Below are 24,814 nucleotides of genomic sequence, written 5' to 3'. Positions count from 1 at the left end.
TCTGGGGCTATTAATTTGCTTCTAGAAAAGCCCTAGTGGAAGCAAAATCTTTACAGTAATCATGTTTCCATCAAAATGGGAAAATGAAAGTCCCAGAAGTGTCCCTTGTCCCAAATTATCTCCCCCCTTCAGGGTCTCAATGGCAAAAATGAAACCCCTTATAAGTGGTGATGGATGGAGACTCAATTTTGAGTAGTGAACACACAATACGGGGCACAGATGGATGTTGTAGAATTGTGCACCTGGAACCTGTATAATTTTTAAACAGCGGCGCCCCCAATAAATTCAATAGGAAGGAAAAACAAAACAAACAAACAAAAAGAAACCCTCCGGTTAAGTTTTACCCCGTGCGGATGGGCCCTTTGAAAAGTATGTAGGGTGGGTCACAGTTGGGATCTGGGTCCCACAGGCTCTGTTCCACCCCTCCCCTGTCTGCCCTCCCCTGTAAATGGGGTAGCATCAGCTTTTTTGTTTTAGGGTTGTCGTGCACAACGCCTGGCACTTACAGAGCTGATCGTTCAAGGTTAGTGATTGCACTGAACATCTTTTGAACTGATAAAAAGAGTTCTGGGAAGTGGGAGTGGGAAGTGAAAGATTTCGGATTCCTGAGTGGGGCTAATGCTAGGACTGGGAAGGGAAAAAGCAAACAGATAAAGACATGACTTAGGACAAAGTCCCCTTCTTTCCACCCTCAACCCTCCCTCCTCTACCTGCTCAGTGAGACCATGCCGCCGGCCATGCCCATCACCCCAGGGCACTCCGACGGCGTTACCAAGGCTGGTTTCTAGCCCTGGCTGGGCTAAGTCACTGCTTCGCCCTGATGGCGTCTCCACACCTATAAGGTGAGGATACAAATGCCCCACTAACTGTTGTGGCGAAGACAAACTGACCTAAATGCATGTGAAAGCACTTTTGGAAATCTGAAAGGCACTATATACAGATTAGGAGTTTTCAGGACCCTTTTCAAAAAGTTTTTCTTCCAAACTCTGTCCAAGGCCTTCTGGAGTTTATCAAAGCCAAGACCCTCCCCTCAGTTTCGTAGTGCTGCCCCTTCCTACACACCGAAGCCCGCGCCGCGTCAGGAGTCTTTTTTTTTCCCGTGGCGAAGGCGGGGACTCGGGTGGTGCTGGCAGCCGGCGACGCCAGGCGAGGCTTCGGCGGGCTGCGCCTGGCCAGTCCCGCAGCGGCCCCGGTGGGAGTGACCCGCACGGTGTGCGCCCCAGGCTCGGGCCGAACCCGCCGGCGAGAGGGCGCCCGAGGGTGTGCGCGCTCGGGACGCCGGGTGTGCGCCAGCCCCGGGGTGCGCGCCGGAGACGGGGACTGTGCACCGAGAGACTGCGTGCACCCCGAAGCCGGGCTGTGCGCCGGCCCCTGCCACGGCCGGCCGCCCGCCTCACACCGGACGCCCTCGGCTCGCCACGGTAAGGCGCCCTGCGACCCCCGCTAGCGGGGTGCGTTGGTGGGGCAAGCCGGCACCCAGCCCTGCGCTACCCTGGGTGTTGGCCCTCTCCACGCTCTTCTGCCTCTGCCGTCCGTCTCGTCCCCTCCTTGCACCGCGCGTCCGTGGAACCCCAGAAGGCAGAGGCTGCGGCAGCCTGGGCCGACCTGGAGTCCCCGCTTGGGGTCCGAGACAGAGTGGGGAGGGGGGCTGCCCAAGGGCAGGAACCGCTCGCCTTCCGTCCTGACTGGCTCCGGGGGCCCCGATGCTGAGTACAGAGGAGACCAGTGAGGAGTGGGAAGGCCGCGTCGTCCTTGCGGCTGGGGTGGTGCAGCCCCCGCCCTTAGCTTCCGAGAGGAGCGCTGTGGTCCGGGATGCGGGTTGCAGGACTGGGGCTCCCTGCCGCTACCGTAAATCGAGCTCATAGCCTCCCTTTTTATCTCAAAAGACGGTCCCCAATTCCTACCCTGATGGCCCTCGGCCCCTGGCTGAACTTCCCAGCGCTCCCGCTGGGCTACGACCTTGGGTGGAGGCAGTCGGGCAGCTCCGGTGCGCTGGCAGCCAAAAGCGCTTTTTGCGATCCTGTGTACCTCTTGTGTACCCCTCCCTCTCATCACTGTTTTAAGGTCAAACTTTTGAGCCCAAGTACTTTGTCCCTGCAGAGTGACCAGTTACTTAGCCTGGGAGTTGGAAAGTGGCGCCCCGTGGCCCCTACACCAGGTCTGAATCTGAGCTTGCCCTGGGGCATCTGCTAGGGCTGCAGAACCAGCGGGTTTAGTTAGAAAGAGCCTGAGAGTGCTGGAATGGAGGGAGAGGAAGAGACATTTTCCAGGAAAAAGATAAGGAGATTCCCACCTTTCTGAGGATGCCACCTTGAAAGTTCTATTGACCAAGTAGTTCAGGGAATGGTCAGATGCAGCCAGTGACCAGATTGAGTCCTAGGAGAACGCATATTGAATTAAGCACAATTCCAAAGGACCTGCTTGGGTGGGTAAACCAAATGCTGGTTCCTTAGAGCCTTTCAGGGCGTGACACAGAGAACACTTGGAATAGAAACAGAGTCCACTCTGATATTGCCACGTTAAGTCCAGCCCTCCTGCCCTGTCCAAAACTCCTCACTGGACCATAATGTGAGTTATGGGGAATGTAAAAGGGCAGTGAGAATGAAGAATGGCTCAGTTTCCACACAGGACTTTGCATTCAATCAACAAATACTTGCTCGGAGCTAGGCATGGGCAAGGTACTGGGATAGAAAAATGAACAAAACTGGCAGTGCCTGACCTCATGGAACTTGCAGTCCTGCGGCCAAGACCAATATGAAGCAAATCACTCAAATAAATATACAATTAGGAAGTGCTGAATTCTTTAAAAGAAAAGGGTAAGGTACTCTGAGAATCTGTGATAGGTACAGCATTCACTCAGAAGGCTAATTGGAGTTGACTCATTGAAGAGTGTGGGAAGAGCCTTCAAGGCAGAAGGAACAGCATGCGAGAGGGCCCTGAGTTGAGTAGCAGAGTCAACTAGAGGAGCTGAAAGACTGTTTCCTAAGTGACAAGCAGGGGTCCAACCAAATGGGCATGCCCCGTACTTCAGCATCGCATCACCTGGGCCAATCAGTACCTTCCTTTCTCGGCCATTATAATGGGCAGTGGGAGTCCCCCTGGCTGGGATAGAAAGGGGGAGAGACTGACAGTCAGGTGCCAGACTCACCCCCCATACACACCAGCACCTTGGTCAGATAGCCATGCCCAGGCAGGGTGCCAAGAAGCAGCAGGTCTTTCCTCTGATTGTTCCCTATTGCCTGCCACGCTTGCAACCAATCAAGGCCTCTCCGCTCAACATTTAGGAATGTTCATGCTGGGCATGGTGGCTCATCTTAGACTTTTGAAACTAGAATGAACTCATTGCCTGCAATGTAATTCCTAACATGGCATTTCCCAGCCTGGGCCTGCATTCGTTTCCAGCCTCATTTCCATCACTCCATCTCCTTCCTTCTCAATGAGCACTGTCTGTTCTACTCACAATTATACTCTGAGCAGTTCCTAGAACACACATTGCCTTTGCACATGCTGTCCTTTGTGTAAAATACCAGGGAATGTACACTCAGCTTTCAATTTCAACATTAAATTTAGGGTTTCCTTGCCCCCCCCCCACCCCAGCCAAGGCCTTCCCTGACCAGAGTCAAATGCTCCACTTCTTTGTTTCCAGAGCTCCCTGGGCGTGCTCGTGTAGGTGAGCATCAACCGCACCGTGCAACTTAAAAGCAGGTCTCTTGTCATACTGTGTCCCAGGTACCTAGCACAGAAAAAGACACATGGAAGGTGCTCAGTAAATGCTTCTTGGATGAAAACTCTCTAGTCTAGTATTTCTTAACATTTTTTAGTGGGGGGATTATCAGATATGTCTTTGAGATTTTATTGAAAATAAGGGATACTCTTCTCCAAATGTATACAACCTAAAATATCTTGGATGCAATGTTACATGATTCACAACCCTCCCCTCCCCACTGACCTCATTTCCTGAACTTTGGACTTTAATTTTGCAGGAAACAGAGGCCAGTGAGGTGCAATGACTGCCCAAGCATCTGCAGCTGGTTAAGAACATGAACCTCCCTCCCCTCCACCCCCACATGCCACCCCCAGCTCCTGACTCCCACTCCTTTCAGCTCTCTCTACTTCTTTTAGCCAAGTAGCTTCCCTTTGTCCCTGGCACCTTGTGAATGTCATTGCACATGGCTGGAAGATGGATATCTTGGTTTTTCTTCAGTTCAGTAGCAGCCTAAGGTGTGACAGAGAGAAAAATCTTATTATGGGCAGAGTTGACAATTAGGAAGACAGATGGGTCATCTCCCTGGCCCGTTCGCTGCCCCTTGCCTGCAGTGCTATGACATCTGTTTTAGCTGGAGGTCACGTGTGCTTCACAGTTATCTTCTGGGCCCCAGACTGAGCTATGTGGGCCAGATTTGGCAATGCTCTGGACGGGACCATCAGGATCAGGCACCCAGCTCTTGGTCTTGTCAAAGGCTTCTTCCCCATAGAGCAGGCTTAGGGGAATGAATGGAGGGGCTGGGGTTCTTGCTTGTCACCCCTGGAGGTCTTGGCTGCCCGTCTGGCCTCCCTCCTGCTTTCTGCAACAAGACACCTACTTCAGGCTACTGGGCTGAGAAGTGCCTTCTTATCTGCAGATCAGGATCAGTAATTCACTGATTCATCAAAACTGCGTTGAGTCTCTGCTATGTACAAGGTACTGTGCTGATCCTAGTTTACAAAGAAGGGTCATGAAGTGCGAGCCAGTGGTATGTGGTTCAGCTATGTGTGGGAAGGGAAGAGGGTGTGGATTTTACTTCTATTTCAACCCATCCCTTGGGAGGTATGGTAGGGAGGACAGTTAGAACTTCTGAATGCTGAGAATGTCTTCACTTTTAAAACTCTGATCTCATGCAAGTTATGTCATCTTTGGGGATGGGTGGGGGCACTGAATTTTCTATCTCTCGGCAGTTGTACAGACACAGTTATCACATTTCAGACGGCAGATCCACTCACTTCTGTATGTGACACAGGAGCAGTGCAGTATAATAAAGGGGACCCGTGTATCAAGCCCTGGCACATTTAATCCTCAGAATAATCTTACAGATAGTTACAATCATAATCCTTAATGTATAGATAAGGAAACTGAGGCTCAGATAGGTTAAGTGACCTGCTCAGGGCGCTAATTAATGATAACATTAGGGTTCACTGAGCGCTCTGTCCCTGGAGATCAGACCACTTTGTGCTATTTTATAGCAGAGTATGTGGAAAGAGACTCAGGCTTGGAGGCAGGAGAATCCAGGAATTGGTGCCTAAATCTGTTGCTTCCTAGCTGTGTGACTTACAGCTGGACCCCTAACCTCTCTGTGCCTCAGAATGCTAATCTCCCAGACCCAGAGTTTGGACAAAGAGGCTTCTAAAGATGTCGTTCTCTCAACAGTTTCCAGTCTATGTAGATAATATTTCAAAGTAGAATTAAAGGAAAGAAGAGGGGCCCTCCGGCTAAAAGTAGGCCCGCGGCATTTCCAGGAGAAAATAAATGTTGCTCCAAGACTTCAAGTAGCTGGTTAATGTGATAATGCAGGCATTTGTAGATTGGTGGTGTCTGAAGAAGCAGGCTGACTGGTCCTTCTCCAAGCGAAAGAAGTCTGTTTTCAAAAGTAAGCCTCACTGTCTCACTGGGGCCTTGAGGCCTGGACCCTGCCCCTCACAGAGCTTTCTGGGGACACAGGCATTGTGGGAGAAAACAGAAATCCCAATTCCCACCCTCCTCCCTATTTCTTCCCCCAAAGTAAATAAAACTTATCGACTAGATAAATACATTTTTTTAAATGTGGCTGTGGCTTTTTCCCCTTCGTGTGGAAGGATGCTTTGTGTCTGCAGTTTCCTTTGGTATGTCTAGTTTGTGGCTCTGATGTCAAGTGACAAGTGGGGAGAAATATGGCATTGGGGAGAATGTGCACCATGCAAAGATAAAAGAGCAGAAGTCAGTGCTGATTTCCCTCCACAGCCGGGTTTCTGCCCAGAAGCCAGAGATGCTGACTCTCAGTGAAATCGATTTTGATTTTCATAGCAGAGCACCAGGCAGCGGGGCTGAGTGTTTCCAGGTGCCGTGCTCATCGGCTGTTTGCGTATCACTTCCCACTCCCTTCCCCCTTGGAAAACGTAGCCATCCTACTCTTGGGGAACAGTTTAAATGACCAGGCATGTCAAGTTGGATGGTGGCTGAATATATCCCAGTATGGGCACATTTATTAGGTTCAGTACTGAGTATGTGTGTGTGGCAGGGGTGGGGAGGGGACGTTTTATTAGTAATGTTTAAGTTTTTTAAGAATGGTTCTCATGTATCATTTATGTGATTTTAAATAAACAAATAATAAAGGCCATCATCCCTCTGCTCCTCAAAATAAAAAGGAGGAGGAGGAGAGAAGGGAAAAATTCTTTACCATTTTACTAGCCCTGGGAGCCCAAGCAAATGACTCAACTATTTAAGATTTTTAGAGAGAGAGGAAGGAGAAAGAGAGGGAGAGAAACATCGATAGGTTGCCTCTCACACACCCCCAACTGGGGACCCGGCTTGCCCCGACCAGCAGTTGAACCTGCAAACTTCAATTCCCAGGCCAGCATTCAATCCACTGAGCCACACCAGCCAGGGTGCAAGTGACTCAACTTTCCAGCTTCCCCAGCTATAAAGTGCAATTGATAATGTGGATTTAGAGCTCTTGTGATACAGACAACAGGAACTCCCTTAAGCCGATTCCAGTGAAGAGGGTGCAGAGCTGTCACAGGCAGCACTGCTATCTAAGCACAGGCCTGGCGGGAGGCCCGGCACCCTGGAGGCGGGGTGGAGAGGGTTCTGAGTGCAAGGCTTTTCCATGAGTACAACAGCCACTGGTCTTCACTTTGGACGCCATTAGCTCAACTCAGCACTGCCCTCCCCACCCCCTCGCCATACTATCACACCAACCTCTCCTTTGCTCCTTAATTCAAGTTCCAAAGAGGATCCTGTTGTCTGAGCTTGGTTCTCCAGGAGCTGAGGCTTCCTGTCCAGGCCATGTCTTGGCCAGTCTCCGGTCAGCCTGGGCACAGGATACTGCTGAGGCACAAGTCCTCGCTGGGCCAATGACATGGGATAGGAGGACAGAGGATAGTCAGATGCATGGAACTTGACCTTCTGGAGCAGGATCGGGAGGTGGGCGGAGACTCCTTGTGAAGGACAGGAAGGTAAGATGGAATTTGGGATTATGCCTAATATAAATGCCTACTGAGCTATAAAAGGGTTTTTAACTTGGGGTTGACAGCACATGTATAGAATTCAGAGGAGTCTGTGAACTTGGGTGGTGAAAAACAATAACATCTTTATTTAGCATTTTCTTCAGTTATGGATGTAGGCAACAAACACAATGTATTTTCAATACCTGTGACATTATTACCAGTAGAAATCACAGATATTTTCACATCACATTTCCGCCGCTGCATACATCTTGAACTGATTTATGCCCATCGCAGCTTCGAGATTAAAGCAGTTGTTCTACCCGCTGCTAGAGCATGTTATTAATGTGTTAATAAAGAGCATATATCACTATATAACACACTCATTTTAGAGAATTTCAGTAATTATATTTCAGTGTAATTGGTTTCCTTTGTAGTCAGCTATGCATTTTATTTTACATATTTTAAAACATTCTTAAAAAGGGTCCATAGGCTTTAGCAGTCTGCTAAAGGGGTGTCCATGGCACAAAAGGGTAAAGACCCCCTGGCAGGAAGTCAGGAAGCTTTAGTTCCCAATTTCCTACCCACCTCGTCCTAATCTTTCATATACCCGTCTATCTCTGTCCAATTAGTACAAGACATTCTTGAGCAGTTGTAAATTCCATTTAATAGTTTGGCAAATTTGTAAGAACACATAATTTGTGGTTTGGGTAGAGGGTTTTGATGTATATCCAGGGGTTAATTTACAAATTGCAGGCACACATGGGCAACTGATTAGGTAATTCCTACCAGCCCACAAACCCACCAGGCCCCGTGCTGATGGCTTGGTGGACCCCATGCAACAACCACCAAGTGGACGATTTTGTTCCTGAGAGATTAAGGAGCTTGTGTAGGCGAATTGATGAAATCATTTGATCAAATGAAAGCTAGCCTTCTAGGAAGGAGGAGAAGCCCTGGGAGGAAGAACTTTGAAGTGGGCTCTGAGATGGGGGACTGTGAGGGAGGCCGACAGAAGGAGGGCCGAAGTCTGTGAGGACGTGGGAGACTGACCAGATGCTGATTTTGAGGAGGAAGCCTGGAGAGAGGAAAGACTGCTGGAGCAACATTAGGTGAATGGCTATTTTTTTGTTACCTTTTATTGAATGCTTGCCATGTACCAGACACTATGCCAAGTCCTTGAAATATAGCAGGAACTTAATGTTTACCAACTACTTAAGATGATACGACTGTTGTTCTTCCCATTATAGTGGTGAGTAAAGTGAGGCTCTAACCTTGATACCGCTGCTCTAGGTCACAAAAGTATTCAGTGGCGGAGCCAGGAGCTCAGCTCAGATCTGGCTGATTCCAGAATCTTATGCCTTTAAAAACTACAAGCGATCACAGAAGAGTCTGTTTGGAAAAACTATAGCTGCCATTTTGTTTCGGTAAGAAAGTGCTTACTGTCCATCCGAGTGTCTTCTCCGTCCTTCTCTCCAGCCTTTTGCCTGTGCTCACAGACACCTGGACTGTGGGTGTGAGGATAGGATAAAAATGAAGAGAAAAGCCGTGGGTCAGGTAGAACTGGGTTCTAACTCTGGCTCTGCCACCTGGCTGTCACCCTGCCAAGCCTCGGTTTTGATATCAGTAACGGAAATAATAGTTCCTCCTTCTGAAATTCAGGTATTCTCTTACCAGTGCTTCAGTCCATTTTGGATAGTCTGTCCATTTGAGTGCCTCCACTCACCTAGTCTTCTGGGTGATTGTCCGCATCTTCTGCAGGAGTGGGCTCCTCTAGGAAGCTGCTCTGAACCCCTCTGACCTGGCCTGTGGGCAACAGGTACCTGTGCAGCTGTCCCCTCGGGGCAGAAGCCCCCTCACCCCATTGCAGTGTTCTTTGGTGTCACATCGGGCATCCTTTTCGTGACAACAGCAAGGGAAGGTGTCCTTCAATCCCCAGTTCAGAGCCCCATGGCTCATTGTTGGCATCTGTTCTGAGTTCTTTTCCCTAGAGTTCGTCTCTAGGAAACCTTACCAGTTACCTAGACCATCCCTCTTGTCTTATAGTTGAGGACACCGAGGACCAGTGAGGGCAGGTGGCACAGCCTGGGTGGCACAGGGCGTGAGTGACTGAGCTGGAGTGAGAACCCAGGGCTCCTGCTCCAGCACACAGCGTATCCCGTGTGCCGAAGTGTCTTTTCCACACCGCTAAGCTGAACAGAGCACCTATAAACATTCTTCTGCAGTTGCTACTTGCCCCTCTTGCGCCTGCCTCCTGGCTGGCCTTCCCTGATCTAATCTCCCGTTCTACCCCCCCATGCCCTGGGCTTGCCAGCTGCTGAAAGGAGCCCTGTGTTAGCCAGGTCCGTGGGAGGCCGCCTTCGGGGGATGCCTGGTGCTGCCAGAAGGCTCTTGCCCTGAGAACTCTGCCCACTGTCCCACATGAGGCCTGAAATTCCCTGCATTAAAGTCATTCCTTTTCGGAGAGCTATTGTTAAAATGCAAATATGTTGTCCTGAAGGGGAACCTGTTACACCACTATGGTGGACCCCAGCAAGAGTGGAACTTCATACTGTAATAAGTCACACCACCTCCCTGTCGCTCAGTTTCTTATCTGTAACATGAGGGGAATAAGAGATTGTATTGTAGGGTCACCTCAAGGATGAAATAAGATAGCGCACAAAAAGCACTTTACATAATAAGTAGTCAATAAAATTAGCTCTATTTTGGTCTGTCTCGAAGGCAGTTGGGTCATTTGGTCAGTTCTCTCACTGAAGTCCTGGTTCTTAGTAGGGGTTTTGTGTGTGTGTATGTTTGTTTTGTTTATTTCAGTAATATGGTCTTCTTTTAAGATTTATTTCCTTTGCAATTATAAAATGGCTTTGAACTGCACTTTCTTGCCTTTAAAACAGGGTAAAAGATCCTACCTTACTGGCTGGTTGAGGAGTTACGCACTTAAGTGCCAGGGCTCTCAGTGAACACTTGCACTCTGACTTACCCTGGAGGTGGGATTGAAAGCCCCTGGGAATTTGGGGGGAGTTTCTGGGGGGTTACTCAGGAGGAAATGGAGGAAAAAGAGTGGGAAGAAAGGGGAAGTGAGGAGGAGCCTGCCCCACTGCCCTAGCTGCTGGGATGTGGAGTCTCGGTGGGAGGGGACCTGGGAATCCTGCCTGGCCCTGGGGGAATCCTGCCTGGCCCTGGGGGAGGGTGGACCCTGTGACCTTTTCCCAGATCTTCTGCCGTCTAGGCAAGTTATCATAGGTTCTAAATTCCCTGGAGAAATGGTATCTTTGGCCTCCCTCCCTGGCTTGATCTTCCGTGGAGTGATGATGGGAGACGTGGAGTGATGATGGGAGATGGGAGACGGGAGTTTTCCTTACCTCTGACCTCACAGTGGGTGTCAGTGGGCGTGTAAACTGCTCCCTGGAGAGGATGGTTGGGCTTTTGAGAACATCAACCCACACTAGATTCTCTGCAGTTTCTCCTGAGACCAGGGTGGTTCTTTTTGTCCCAGGCCAGGGAGAAGGTCCAGGTACAGGAGCAGCCTGGCCCTAACTCCTGGCCTGTGAGTGAGGAAGAGGGTGGTGGGGTGGGGGCAATGTCACAGGAGTTTTCTAGCAGCTTGCAGGGCAGAGTGCCTCCCTTCCAGGGTTCTCTGAAAGAGGACACCCCTCTCGCCCCTTGTCTGCCCTGGGCAATGAGAATCGTTGTCTCCCTAGCACGAGGCCTGCTGTGAGCTTTTCCAGTTCACTTTCCTGCCAGCTTTCTGGGGAAACCTCATCCTCACCACCATCCATCACAACTGGAGTTATCCTTTCAAAGCACAGCCCGACTGATGCAAAAATCACTTTCCCCAGGGCTAAGGACCTGGAGAAAAGAGTGGGAGTGAGTGCTGATTCCTGAGTCCCCGCAGCCAAGCAGCAGCCTTCCCCCTGCCTGCCCCACACTGGGGAGGGGGGTGGGTTGCAGCTGGAGCTTTCCAAGTACCTGCTTCTGGGCTGGAGCACAAAGGAGCCAGCAGCAATTCCCCCGAAGTGGGGTTGGGAGCCATGAGTTCATTATATCTCACGTTTGTTGATTACCTGTAAGCTGTTACTCCCCTTTCTTCCCTCCTTCCCTCTTTCCTTTCTCCCTCTATCATTCTCTCCCTCCCTCCCTTCCTGCCATCCAGTAAATGCTGACTGATCACTTACTCTGGTCCAGGTACTGTTCTAGGCAAAGGGCTTGCAGTCCAACAGAGGAGACAAAGACTCAGATAGCTAATTACAAGACAGTTTGATGAGGGCTCTGGCAGACGTTCTTGCAGAGTGCCGTAGGGGGAGGGGGGCCAATCTGACTGGTGTGTGGAGAAGGGGAAGGTGCTGGTAGGTAAAGCTGGCTTGCGGGTTTTAGTAGTTACCAGATGGAGACCAAAGGAAGAGGATTCTGGGTATTGGCAGAGGAGAGCCTAGAAGACATGCAAAGCGATGGGATATACAGAAAAGCTCAAGTTGGTCACTTATTCACTGAGTTTAGGTTTTCCCTCCTGTAAAATGAATTCAGCAGTACCAAAGTCATAGCTGGAACACACAAAAAACCTTCCTTCCTTTTTTTGCAGTTAATGATCTATCAGAAAGCTTTAAACATGCCCAAACAATGGCAATGAGAGGAAGTATACGAGAAGCGCGTGGCAGGGTCGTTGCTTTTTGAAGAGAGCCTTGGACCGTGGGCAATATTAATTGAGATTAATATTTAGAATGAGGATGTATTGGTGCAATTTAAGCAGATTCTTGAAGGATGGGAACGACTCAGAGAGAAGACAAAGAAGGTGTCTCAAAGTGTTAGTAAGATGTGAGCAAAGGCACAGAGGCATTCAGGCACAGGGTGAGTTGTGGGTTGCATTGGTGAGGGGCAGAAGCGTTGGGGGTGAGGAGGAAAATGTGGGCTGAGACCACGTCCAGGCCTAAGTGGGCCTTCGTGGGCAGCAGTTGGTTCACATGTGGGTTTTTTTTGACCTACATGTTTTGTTTTGTTTTTTAAGAAAAGCATTAAGTCAACATTTAAAAATCAGATTTTGCATAAATCCACATTCCTGGCTTCTTTTGACAAAAAAAAAAAAAAAAATCAGATCTGTCAACACTGGCCTTGAACGAACGCCCACACGCAACACCCAGCTGGAAGGTTCATGGGGCACGTTCAGGTGACCTCTGCAGTCCTGGTCGCCGTGGCAGAGTGCACCTCCCCCTGGCGGGTTAGCTTGCCTGGAATCCCCACCATTCGAATCACTCTCGAGTTCATTATGTTCAGAAAGCTCCTAATAAAATGCTGATGGATTACAGAGGAGGAAAAAGAAAGTTTTAAACCACTAACGTCATTTCTTTATTATACGCGGGAATGAATTTTACTGCTCCTCAGAACATCTTAATTGTGGAGAAGCAGTGCGGTGGGGAAATGCTTGGTGTCTGATGGCTTGGGGAGGATATGAGGAAGGGGAGGGGGGGAGCTGACACCGAAAAGGTAGAAATGTCGGGGTCCCTGCAGTGAGTCCTCCTACCCTTCCTTTCAGCCATGGCGTCTGTATCTTCGCTGGAGAAAGACACCAAAACAACGTGTCTTTGGCAAATACATGTTGCATTGTAGGATGTTTACTACCTTACTTTATTAATCTTGTTAAGCTTAAAAACTTGGCTCTGGGAAGACCAAGTGAAATTTGGGGGGGGGGGTTATTGGTAAGGAAATTAAAGGAAAAGAGAAAGTATTCCATTTTTTGAATAATTTGTAGATAATGTGTATGTGGTTTTTACGATTTGAAAGGCTCAATAAGCCTTTGGAAAATGTTTTAATGTTATTAAATGTTAAAGGCTCAATAAGCCCTATTGGAAAATGTTTATTAAAAATTTATTTTAAAAATCATACCAGCTTTTCTGGTCCCAGGTGCCTGGAGAGCCACGGGCTTGGGTACAGAGCTAGCCAAGTCCAAGAACCACACCACGCACAACCAGTCCCCAAAATGGCACAGAAACGGTATCAAGAAACCCTGATCACGGAAATACAAATCTCTTAAGGTGGTAGACCCCAAATTCCTGAGGAACATTTGCTTTGCCAAAAAGCACAACAAAAAGGGCCTGAAGAAGATGCAGGCCAGCAATGCCAAGGCCACAAGCACATGTGCCGAGGCTCTCAAGGCCCTGGTCTAGCCCAAGAAGGTCAGGCCCAAGATCCCAAAGGGCAGCAGCTGCAAGCTCAGTCGACTTGCTCACATTGCTCACCCCAAGCTTGGGAAACGTGCTCGTGCTCGCGTCGCCAAGGGTCTCCAGCTCTGCCGGCCAAAGGCCAAGCCCAAGACTCAAACCAAGCCCCAGGCTGCAGATGCAGCTCAGGCTCCAGCTCAGTCTCCCAAAAGTGCCCAGGACACTATGAAGGCTCCACAGTAGAGGCCTCTGCCTGCCAGTGGGAGGACAGAAGGACTGGTGTGCCCCCTGGGCTGCTGTCTGCACAGGACTAGGTCCTCCTGTGATGTTTGTGCAAATAAACCTGAGGCAGGATCTGTCCATCAGGCTGTGTCTGTGATCCCAGGGCTGGGACTAGGGTTCAGGTGGGGTTGGTGCTTCCATTTTCTGTGGGAGAAGGATTCGTCCCTCTCTGGTTGGTAGGATGCGTGTGGTTGGGCATCCGGGGAAGTACCATACAATGCACACCCACGTTTTTGTCCCAAACTTTCAGGAAAAAAATTTTCATTTTAATTCAATTTTTTTTATTTATTTATATTTAGAAACAAAAATGATTATCATATTCCAGGGTATTATTTTGCATATGAGTATTGTTATTGCTTTCTAGAGTTATACTTTTAACACATAAGCAAAAGCAAAAGAATTAAAAACATTGCCCTGGCTGGTGTGGCTCAGTGGATTGAGTGCCAGCCTGTGAACCAAAGCATCGCTGGTTCAATTCCCAGTCAGGGCACATGCCTGGGTTGTGGGCCAGGTCCCCAGTTGAGGGTGAGCAAGAGGCAACCAATCCATGTTATCCCTTACACATTGATGTTTCTCTCCCACTCTTTCTCCCTCCCTTCCCTTCTCTCTAAAAGTAAATAAATAAAATCTTAAAAAAAAATCACACCAGTTAGTAGCAAGTGTTTAAAATAATATAAAAACATATGAAGGCAAAAACTGCAAACAGTCCAGAACCGGTAGTTGGGCATGTGCAATAGTTTGGAGTGTATTATTCTAGGCCTGGTGCTATACCTGGTGTATATGAGGTTATGGTTGTATATGAGATACAACCATATCCTCATATACAGCTAGATATATACCTGTAAATGTATCTGGACAGAAAATTTTTTTAATAAGAATAAGGTTTTACATATATTCTGCTCTGTTTTTCTCCTGATGCTCTACTTGAACATACGAGTTTATTCCATCACTTCTAGGCTTATGTAGGGAGGGTCTGCGATGGAAACCACTGCAGGATAGAAAGAGCTAGTTGTGAGTCTCCATGGCGCCCCGCAGCGAGCCTCAGTTCTCTCTCTCTACAATGGAGATAATAATTCCTTCCTTCAAAGGTTAGAATGAGGGTTAAATAAAATGCAGATGTGCTCAGCACAGCCTGTTGGGTATTGGGTGATCAGAGCCCACTGCACCATTGGCAGAAAGCAGGCCCTGCTTACATTTTCCATTCTTTGAATTCCTCATTCTCCACCCTTCACCATGTTGAAGGAGGAATAGAGGTGGGGTGTCGGATGTGGGGAGCGAATCTGAGATGGCTTATAACTTTTCACAATGGAATTTAAAATGCTCCTTTCAGTGCTGAGTAACATTAAAATCTTAAGCAGTTCATTAATAGATGCATTCAGTTTTATTTGGGACGTTTTCTCTGGACTCTCTTTTGTTTACTCAGCTGCAGAAAAATTCCTGAAGCCAGGTATGTGGATAGGAAGCCATATCTGATAGGAAGGCTGTGACCTGGGCCTGGCCTTCAGCAGGGCACCTTCTCGCCTGTGGAGAGTCAGCTCCTCGGAGTAGAAGGGGGGTTCACACCTTGTCTTTGCAAGTGACATCCCCTCCCTGCTACCTACTTTTACTTTTTCACTTCTTTCCTTCCTTTTCTGGTTCTAGATTACAATATTTCTCTTTCATTTTAAACAAAGGCCTCTTAGTCCTGTTATCTCATTAAACCCTCTAACAAGCCCGTAGATTTCGGTATTGTGTGACAATTGAAGCAGCTGAGGCCCAGAGAAGTTGTGACAGGACCAAACTCGCACAGCAAAAATTGGACAAGTCTGGATTTCCTGGCTTGGAGCCATGAGAGTCCTGGTGTATCATATTCCCTCCTTTTCTAATTGTTGGCTGAAAGCTCCTGAAGTGGGTGCTGCAGGAGAGGGCCCTAGTTCTGGCCATTTGGGAATTATTCTGGCTTCAAATACCATTTTTGCCTGTTGCTAACTTGGGTAAGCAACTTGGGTAAGGGATTTCGCCTCTCTGGGTCTAGTTTCTCAGATGCAAAATGTGACTCATCAAATCACCAATGGTGACGATTAATTTCAGTTCTGTTGCATGTTTCAGCACTGTGTCTAGAGTCAAGGTCGGCTCTCATGCCACCTTTTCCTTCTCGCATCTCAGTCCACTCCCTTTTCCTGGCTTCTTCCCCTTGGCCTGCAAACATGCTCACCTTTCTCCTCCCTTGAGTGGCTGCCCATTTCTCTCCTGAAGTCCACTGAAGTAGCAGAGTAGCCCCACCTGCTGCTCCTCCCATCTTGTCAACCCTTGGTAACATTCCCCTGTGCCATGGAAGCTGAGCTTGGCCTCATCAGTTTTTTCAAGACCTACCCGCTTTGGATTTCCGGCTTGTAAGCCACCCTGGTTCTTCTTCCACATCTGCTCCCCACGTGTGACTTTTTTCAGTTTTCCTCACATGCCTCCTCTGCTCGCTCTTGCTCCTTACCCCCACCTCACCTGTGCAGTGCCTGCGCTGGATGGATGACCCTAGAGTCGACACCACTAGTCTTCAGGTTCCTCTCTTATCCCACGCCCACCTTTCAGCTGTCTGCTGGGCCACTGTCTCTCTGGGTCACCCCCTTTCTGTGGGTGAACTCCTAGTCAGACGTGCCCAAGGACAAACTATCCATCTTCCTTCTTCTCCCCTTGTTTTTCTAACTCAGCTGGTGTCCCCATCCATCTCTAGTTACCCTGGTTAGAAACCCTGGAGTTTTCGACACCCTGCTCCTCCTCCCTGACCCAGTGCCTGAACTAAAGTAAGTGCCCAGGAACCAAAGGGCCCATTGGCTGCCAAATCCTGGTGTTTTCTTTCTTCCTTTCTCCCTAGTTCATCACCTTTTAATTTCCACTACAGGGTCCATGATAAGCATTCTATATACTTCACCCCAATTAATCTATACAACCCTTGAAGAGAAAATTGTGTTTTTTCCTGTTTGACATATGTGAACCCTGGGGCTGGGGAATTTAGGGAACCTGCTTAAGACACAACTGGTAAGTGGCAGAGTTGGGATTCAAACTCAGGCCCACCTTATGTTGTGCTGCCTCTAGCAGTTCTAGAACCAGGCTATGCTCTTCTCAGAGCTGAATAAGGATTGGAAGCTGAATACCATGTATGTACAGGAACACATTCTTCTGCCCCTCTATTGTTTTATATTGTTGTTCTGTTCCCCTGCTGCTCTCTGGGCTCATGGCTAGAAGCCTTGACACTTGGTGTTAGGATTTGAAAATCTTGACTGAGCCCAGGTCCCTGCGGTGAAATGCCAGAGTCTAGAGGTAGGACTGTGCATATGTCTTTGGATGAGTCATATTGAGAACTTTGGGTCTCAATCTCCACATCTGTAAAATGAGTGAGTTGGATCAGTTAATTGCAAGAGCCTGTCAGCTCTTATACTCCATGAATGTATTTCATGGTCTGTTTACCTGGGACCTACTGTGTACTTAACACATGATAGGTGCTGCTGGGCAATGGAGAGAGAGCACAAACACACTGCTCTGGGCTTTAAGGAGCTGACAAAATTACTCTAGAAGACAAAGCCAACATTCAGGAAACTGCTAACAGTATAAAACATTATGTAATTATGCCTGTAATCTCAGATTATATACATTTGTGATGGTTCAATAAAGGAGAAGAAAAGCTGCTGTTCTCTTAAAAGAAATTTTAAAAAAGACATAAAAGCAGCAGCTAGTAAAAGCATTAGGTCTGGCCAGACCTTTCATCAGACTTGCTACTCTCTCCTCCCTCTCAAAATCATTTGTTCAATTCTGAAATATTTATGCCCTCCTAATGGGCCAGGCTGTGGGGATGCATTCCCCTCACCTCAGCCAGAGTTGTGTCCAAACCTGATCTTGGTCTTGTTTCTCCTCTGCTGAAGAATCTTTGCTGGTTTCCTACTCTCTACAGAATAAAATGAGCTGACCTCCAGCCCCTGCCTTCCCCACCTGGGCCCTGAACTCTGAGCCTGGGTCACTGGTCAAACCCACCGTGCATGTTGTCATCTCTGAGCTGGAGCGCCACTTCCCTGTCTGCCTGGTGTGCTTCTGTTCATTGTTCAGAGCCCAGCTCAGATGCCACAACTGTGATGCTCTCGTGGTCCTCCGTAATGCCTTCACCCACCTCTGTGAAACCGGTGTCCTGATTTAGGTCTCTGCCTCCCATTTGGGACTGTGATTTTTTTTAAAGGGTCTTTATCCAGTCTTGTTAATCCATGAATTCACAGACCCTAACCCTGTGCCTGAACAATAATTTCTGATGAATGGCTGATTGAACACCATCTGTAGAGGCTAATTTTTTAACAAAAAGGCTCCCCGTGCTCCCTTCGAGTTGCCTGGCTGTTTAACTTCATGCCTCGTGGCCTGTGAGGGCAACTGGATGATTGTCTCCAAATGGCAGTGGAGAGACCCAGCCACAAGGGCCTCACTTTGGCCCTGGAGGGGGCACTTTCAGAAGCCACGGCAGCTGAAACCACACACAGCACAGGGCTGGTGAAGGAGGCATTTGTGTTTGGCTTGGCAGGCAGGGGGCTTTGTGCTCCTGAGCACAAGTGGGTAAGTATGTCAGGCAGGCTCCGGGCTGTACACACCCACCAAGGGGCTGGACCCCAAACGCCTTCTGCCCTGGGAAGAAAAGGAGGCATTGTGCGCACTGGCTGTGCTCCAAGGGAAATATTCCTGTTATTCTTCTGTTTTTGAACTGCTCCCTTTTTAAAGAAGAACAGTCCAGATGTGAAAATCTCTCCCCCACTTCAACACATCCTGCTCACCAGTTCCAAATCAGTTGCTGCCTTCCAAATATTAATGAATCTATGAATCCACCAGTTATTTGTATGCACACCAACTGTATCTTCAAGGAGCGCTCCTGTGGCTCAGCAGGGTGCAAAGCACTAGGGCGCGTCCTCCTTTGTCTCTTTCAGGCTCTATCTCCTGATTAGTGGGTGTCCCAGTCCTGTGGAAAGGGCCCTGCTCCTTCTGTTGAGCCTGATGTCCCCCTGCAGCTCAGCATTCCCGCCTCCAGGCCATTGTCTGCCTTTGTCTTCCACCTCTACAACCGGGGTGTCATACCACCTCCTACTCCCCTTCCCTCCACTCTGGCTTTCTTGACAGGTGTGGACAGAACCATGCCTCAGCCTAGGTGGTTAGAAGTTTAGGCAGGAAGACCTAAATTCAACCCTAGCTCTGCCTTTCACTGTCTTTGTGACTTAGACCAAGTTACGAAACCTCTCTGGGCTTTGGCTTCTTAATCTTCAGGACAGAACAAATGATACCTGACTTCACATATAGAGCCATTGGGCAGAGGAAATGATAATATTGTGCAACTTGGCACAGTGCCTATCATGCCATATGGCAACTCTCAATAACTATTGATAGTAAAACAACGAACGATTATTGAGCACTTACTGGTTTCCTCCTTCTCTGAGAAACAAGGGCAACCACAGCTTCTGTTTGAGCGCTTCCTACATGCCAAGTGCTGTGTTAAGTATAGGCATGCTGCCACCTAAAAGTGCATAGTCCTGTTTTATACCCTTTCATAGCTGAGGAATCTGGCTCGAAGAGGTAGAGAGATGTGGCCAAGGTCACACAGCTTGCAAGCACTGGAGCTAGGAATTGTGCCGAGGTCTACTGGACTCTTTCCCATCCCTTCCCAACCAGACAGACACCCTGATCACACGCCTGGCTTCTTGGTGCTGGGGCCAGCAGCATCGGCATCTCCTGAGAGCCTGTTGGAAACGCACATTCTCAGCTTCATCTCACACCTGCTGAATCAGCATCTGCATTTTAACAACATCTTAGCAGATGTATACACATATAGTTTACAGAACATATTTAAAGTAGGTTAGAGCAGGACTTCTCAAACTTCAGTGCACATGAAAATCACCTGGAGAGCTTGTTAAAGACCAGGAGACACAGACTCCTGCCAGAGAGGTTCGGATTTTGTCTCCATTGCTTGCTCCTTTACAGTCTATTGCTTTCATTTCACGGGGTCCTGAGAGGAGGTGTGTTGGGTATGAGTGGGATCCAGGCAAACTCCTGGTTCAAGACTTGGCCCAAGGTGGCCCATGGTTTATATTTGCTGGAGCCATTAGGGAGCAAGGGACCCAAGTCCAACCCTGATTTGCTCAGTGGAGTAATTGGCAGTAGCATCCTCCTACTTTCGGGGAAACCGCTGCCCTGGCGCAGAGGTACACCTCTCTCTCCATGGATCCTTGAGTCAGCCTCTCTGGCCCCTCCCCCTCTCCCACCATGCGCTGGTGAACAACAGAGAAATGAAACTAACTTGTAACCTAAAACCCTTGTATCTGGCCTGAAAATACATCTTTCTAATGGAAATTTTGACAGAGTGCTAGAGCTGCAAAGAGCATTTTCTCTAAAATTGATATCTGTGTAACTTGACTGCTCCTATCTGGTTAAATAGCAATTAAACGCCTCAAGACTCCTTGGAACTTTCAAAGATTATTTATTTGAAAAGTAATTGTGTTGTATCGATTAAATAATTTTAAGCTAATTAGAAAGTCACTGCATTTCTTAGTCTATTCCTTTGCAAATAAATTTATCTTATTTATAGACCTACTGCATGTCCGGAAAATGTTTATATTTTAATAATCATCTGGTATTTAACGAGCATAGAATAGTGAAATTCTAGTGATAGAATTTTACACTAAATCCTTCTAGATGGTTCCTTCTCTTTCTATTTAAACTCCACTGGCAACCTCACAGACAGTCACGCAAGGAGAATCTGAGAGAGAGCGTGCGGTTAAGAGCTGGGTCTCGAGATTCAGACACACCTCAATTAGAATTTTAGCCCCGCTGTTTACTAGCTTTGTGCCCTGATCTTGTCTCAGGGAAAGGCTGTAATAACACCTGCCTACTATGGTTATTGTGAAATTAAGTAAGATATCATTTGTATAGTATCGGGCAGTATCTGATTCATAATTAGTATAACAATATAATATTAAAATTCACTCTTGTTATTATTCCTCAATTTTCTAATCTGTAAAATGGGTGTGTGTGGGGGGATAAAATCATAGACACATGAATATTCAAAACTTTTTTTTGCCCTGACCTGTGTGGCTCAGTTGGTTGGGCGTCGTCCCACAAAGCACCACAAAGCAAAAGGTTCGATCTCAGGTCAGGGCACATGCCTGGGTTGCAGGTACCATTCCTGGTCAGGGTACATATGAGAACCAATTGGTGTTTCTCTTTCACATTGAAGTTTCTTGACCTCTCTTTCTCCCTCCCTTCCCCTCTTTCTAAAAACAAATAAATGAAATCTTGAAAAAAAAAACAAACGATTTTTTTTGCCTATGGCTCAATGGAACCTTCATGTAATTCCCTTCTAAAAACTTTCTGGTGTAGTTTGCTTGGCTGTTACCCTTCAATTATGATGTAGACTGGGTCACCCAGTCACGAGAAAGCTCTGGACAAATGGAGCCGATAGTGGGATTCTTGGATAGGGAGAGGCTGGGAGGATGGGCGAGTTGATGCCAGAGGTGAGGGAGTTGAGTGAGTAAAGAGTCAGACAGAAGCGATGGTGGGGAGCAGGGCACACTGCTTCTGGAGCAGTTGCATTGCTGGAATAGCAGAGATAGGAAAGAAAAAATGTGAGACTTTTGCTTTGTGGTAAGAATGCACTTCCCCTTTGATGTTTTCTCTAGAGACTGCAGTGGATGTTTGGATTGCCTCCAGTTCATTTTTTCCTACTTAACTCCTGTTTCTTTGATCACACACTTAGCTGAGGCTGGGTCGCCAAGCAGCCATCTTTACCGCATTCACAGTGGAGTCTCAACAGTGCTATCCCAGCGCTGAGTGAGGATGGGCAAAGGACTCAGTACAGAGTCTGTGCTTCTATTACTACTGTGGTGCATCATACTCCCCTGTAGCCAGAGGCTGCAGCAAAGGTCACCAACCAGAATATCTTGGTTGGCTTTCTTGGACCACAATAACATCATTACCCCATGTTTAAACTGGAGACGCCAGCCACGGTGTTCTTTCTCAGACAAACCAGCACTCGGGTGGCTTGCAGCCCCACACTGCAGAGCAGTCCCCTCAGTGTGACATTTACAAAGGGACGCATGGGATCAGGAGTCTGGAATGCAGAATCTGATCTTGGCCTTGATGAACCGTATGGGCAAGTCATTGAGCCTCAGTCTCCCCATTAGTAAATGAAGATAATGTACAAGGTCCTGTTTTATATTCTTTGCTCCCAACATTAGAGAATCAGCAGGACTCATTGAGCACTCACTATCTGCAAGGCACTGTGCTGGTGCGCTCGAGGACACCCAGAAGCATGAAAAGAGGTGCCTTGACTTGAAAACCCCCCACAGTATGGCTGGAAGAAAAGATCTGAGTTTACTTACTTACTTAATTTAGAGTTACCTAGTAAAAGTCGTCTTTGCTATGCTCCAAGTGCCCAGTCACTTTGGACACCTTTGAGCTGCAATAGGGTGATACAAACATGGAACGTGAATTTCAGAAACACCTTTCCTTAGTGACTTTACCCATGTGAAAATAAAACCCACACCCAAACCAGAACAGTATATGATCTCCCTTTGTTTTGCCAGGTGGTATGCTGGCAACAAACCCCATCTCCTTCAAGGGAAAGGCGAAGTTGATAGAGGTTTCCAGAGCTCTCCTTCTCTCACTTGTTTATCTCTGAGGATGCCTCCAGCCTTCCTCCAGCCGCATGCTGCTGAGGCTGAGGGCTCATCATCCTTGTTTGACACATGTCACATATATGCCTGCTCTTCTTTACACTGTGCTTGCTAGGGGGCCAGGTGGGACTCTGAAATAGTAATAAAAGGCCTTATAACTGGAAAAATCTGGAAACATCATTGGCTCCACGCAGGCATCTGGAAATTACTTACCAAGCTCAGTTTGGTTTAACTGACTTTCCTGAATGTGCAGGCCGTGCCAAGAAAAATCTTCCTCCCAACCCAAAAGGCAGATGCCGCAGCCCACGCAAGTCCTAAAGCGTTTGCACCTGCAACCTGTGCTCTGAAGACAGGCTGATGCCTGTGAAGGCTTCTGCTGGAGTCTGACCAGGGACAACGAAGCTGGGAGTGGGGGTTGCCCAAGGAGGGTGGGGGAAGGGGTGTCCCACTGCGGAGGGCATGTCTGTGCCTACCCTTGAGATGCTTTCACTGAAGTGACCCAGGAGGGAGGAAGTGAAGCTGAGTTCCTGGGTTTACTCCAAGTTGTGGTTCCCAAACTATTTTGACCATGGCCCAGTTCCGCCAAGCAAAAGACCTTGTGGCCCACCAAGCCCACTCATTTCCACTTTCCATTGGGAGAGAATATGGTAATAACAAAGGATGAAAGGGGAAGAGAAAAATAACCAAACGGTCATGCAGTATATACTCAGGACAAAACAATGGAAACTCCTAAAAGTAATCGAACAAATAACATAAATTAATAGAATAGAAGCAATTAAAAAATCAAGCTAACACTGATGCTTCATTGTAGCAGTTAAGGGTCATAGTTGTAAACAACAGGACTGATTCTAGAGCACTTGCATAGAAGAGGTATCCATCAAAGGATGTCAGGTCATCCCACCACCCTCCCTCAAATCACTTGCTTGTAGCGTTTCCTTTTTCAGAGCACTTTCTTTCCATTTGAGGTCTGGCCTGGGTGCCTCTGCCTGCTGAGCTCAGGGTCATGACTGAGTCCTAGCCGTAAAGGAGGCTGGTACTGTTAATTCTCATTTCACCCCTGGAGAGGTGGGACTCCAACGGAAGGAAACAAAGCAAGCACAGGAAGGATGTTCACAATGTGCTGGGTGGCCAGGAAAAGCACAACAAATGTCTTCTGCACTAACAGCAAATCACCCTTGCTGAGAACTGCAGGAAGTCCAGCCCTTGGCCTGTGTGCTTACGCAGGAGTCTTGCCCTGCTGTTTAATGATAGAGGGAGGTCACACGTCTTTGTAGAACAGAGAATGTTCTCAGTAAACTCTTGCGATGAACTGTTTTTTGTTTATTAACTCTCAAAAACCCACTTATTATGTTGCTAGTTCCTTTATAAAAATGAAATTCTATGTATGGGGCTTCTTTTGGGGATGATGAAAATGTCCTAAAATTTGATTATGGTTTTTTCAACAAATGGTGCTGAGAAAACTGAATGTTTATATGCGGAAGAATAAAGCTGGACCTTTATCTTAAACCATATACAAAAATGACCGCAAAATAGATCAATACGCTAAACTTAAGAGATGAAACTATAAAACTTCTAGAAGAAAACATGGAGGAAAACCTTTATGATGTTGAATTTGGCAACATTTCATGAATGTGATACCAAAGCACAGGCAACAAAAGAAAATATAAATCAGTTGGACTGGATCAATATTAATAACTTTTGTGCATCAAAGCACACTCACAAGAAAGCCTGAAGTTATTCTACAGAATGGGAGAAAATACCCACAAATCAAATATCTGATAAAGGGTCAGTGGTCAGTACATATAAAGAACTCTTACAACTCAACAACATTAAAAACGAACATCCCAGTTCCAAATGGACAAAAGACTTGAATAGACATTTCTCCAAAGAAGATATGCAAATGGCCAATAAACATATGAAAAGATGCTCAACAATCACTAGTCATCAGGAGAATGCAAATCAAAGCCACAATGAGATAACACTTCACTCCTACTATACTTACTAGAACGGCTATCATAATTTTTTGATGGGATAAAAGTGTTTAAGATACGGAGAAGTTGAAACCCTCATGCATTGCTGGTGGGAATATAACATGATGCAGCTGCTTTGGAAAACAGTTCAGCGGTTCCTCAAAAAGGTAAGCAGAATAACCATATGACACAGCCGTTTCACTGCTAGGTATGTATACCCAGGATAAATGAAAGCAGGAACTTGAATAGATTCTTGTACACCATTGTCCACAGTGGCCTTATCCACAACAGCCAAAAAAGATGGAAGAAACCCGAGTGTCAACTGATAGATGAATGGGTAAGCAAAATATGCTACACACATGTAATGGAATATTATTCAACCATAGAAATGAAAATTTATGCATGCCACAACTTGACTGGACCTTGACAACATGCTAAGTGAAATAAGCCAGACACAGAAGGACAAATATTGTACGATGCCCCTTACGTGAGGTACCTAGAATATGCAAATTCATACAGACGAAGGGTAGAATAGATAATACCAGGGCTGGGGGCCAGAGGGAATGGAGAGTTA

General features: G+C 47.4%; 1 protein-coding gene and 1 pseudogene across 3 annotated transcripts in view; both read left to right on the top strand.

Moving 5' to 3' along the window:
* Window positions 1-725: 725 nt before the first annotated feature.
* Window positions 726-14,344, top strand: LOC112309086 (large ribosomal subunit protein eL29-like; annotated as a pseudogene).
* Window positions 1,288-24,814, top strand: part of KANK4 (KN motif and ankyrin repeat domains 4) — a 64,923-nt gene continuing 41,396 nt past the window's right edge. For 2 of the 3 annotated variants that reach the window (XM_053920698.2, XM_053920699.2), the window contains exon 1: window positions 1,288-1,421. The gene's annotated coding sequence lies outside the window, so the exon portion shown is untranslated. The remainder of the gene's footprint in view (window positions 1,422-24,814) is intronic. The other variant, XM_053920700.2, reaches the window with a different exon arrangement.

This window comes from Desmodus rotundus, chromosome 3, assembly GCF_022682495.2.
Source record: "Desmodus rotundus isolate HL8 chromosome 3, HLdesRot8A.1, whole genome shotgun sequence".
NCBI lineage: Eukaryota > Metazoa > Chordata > Mammalia > Chiroptera > Phyllostomidae > Desmodus > Desmodus rotundus.
Note: the sequence above shows the minus strand (reverse complement) of the source record. Positions and strands in the feature narration are given on the sequence as shown.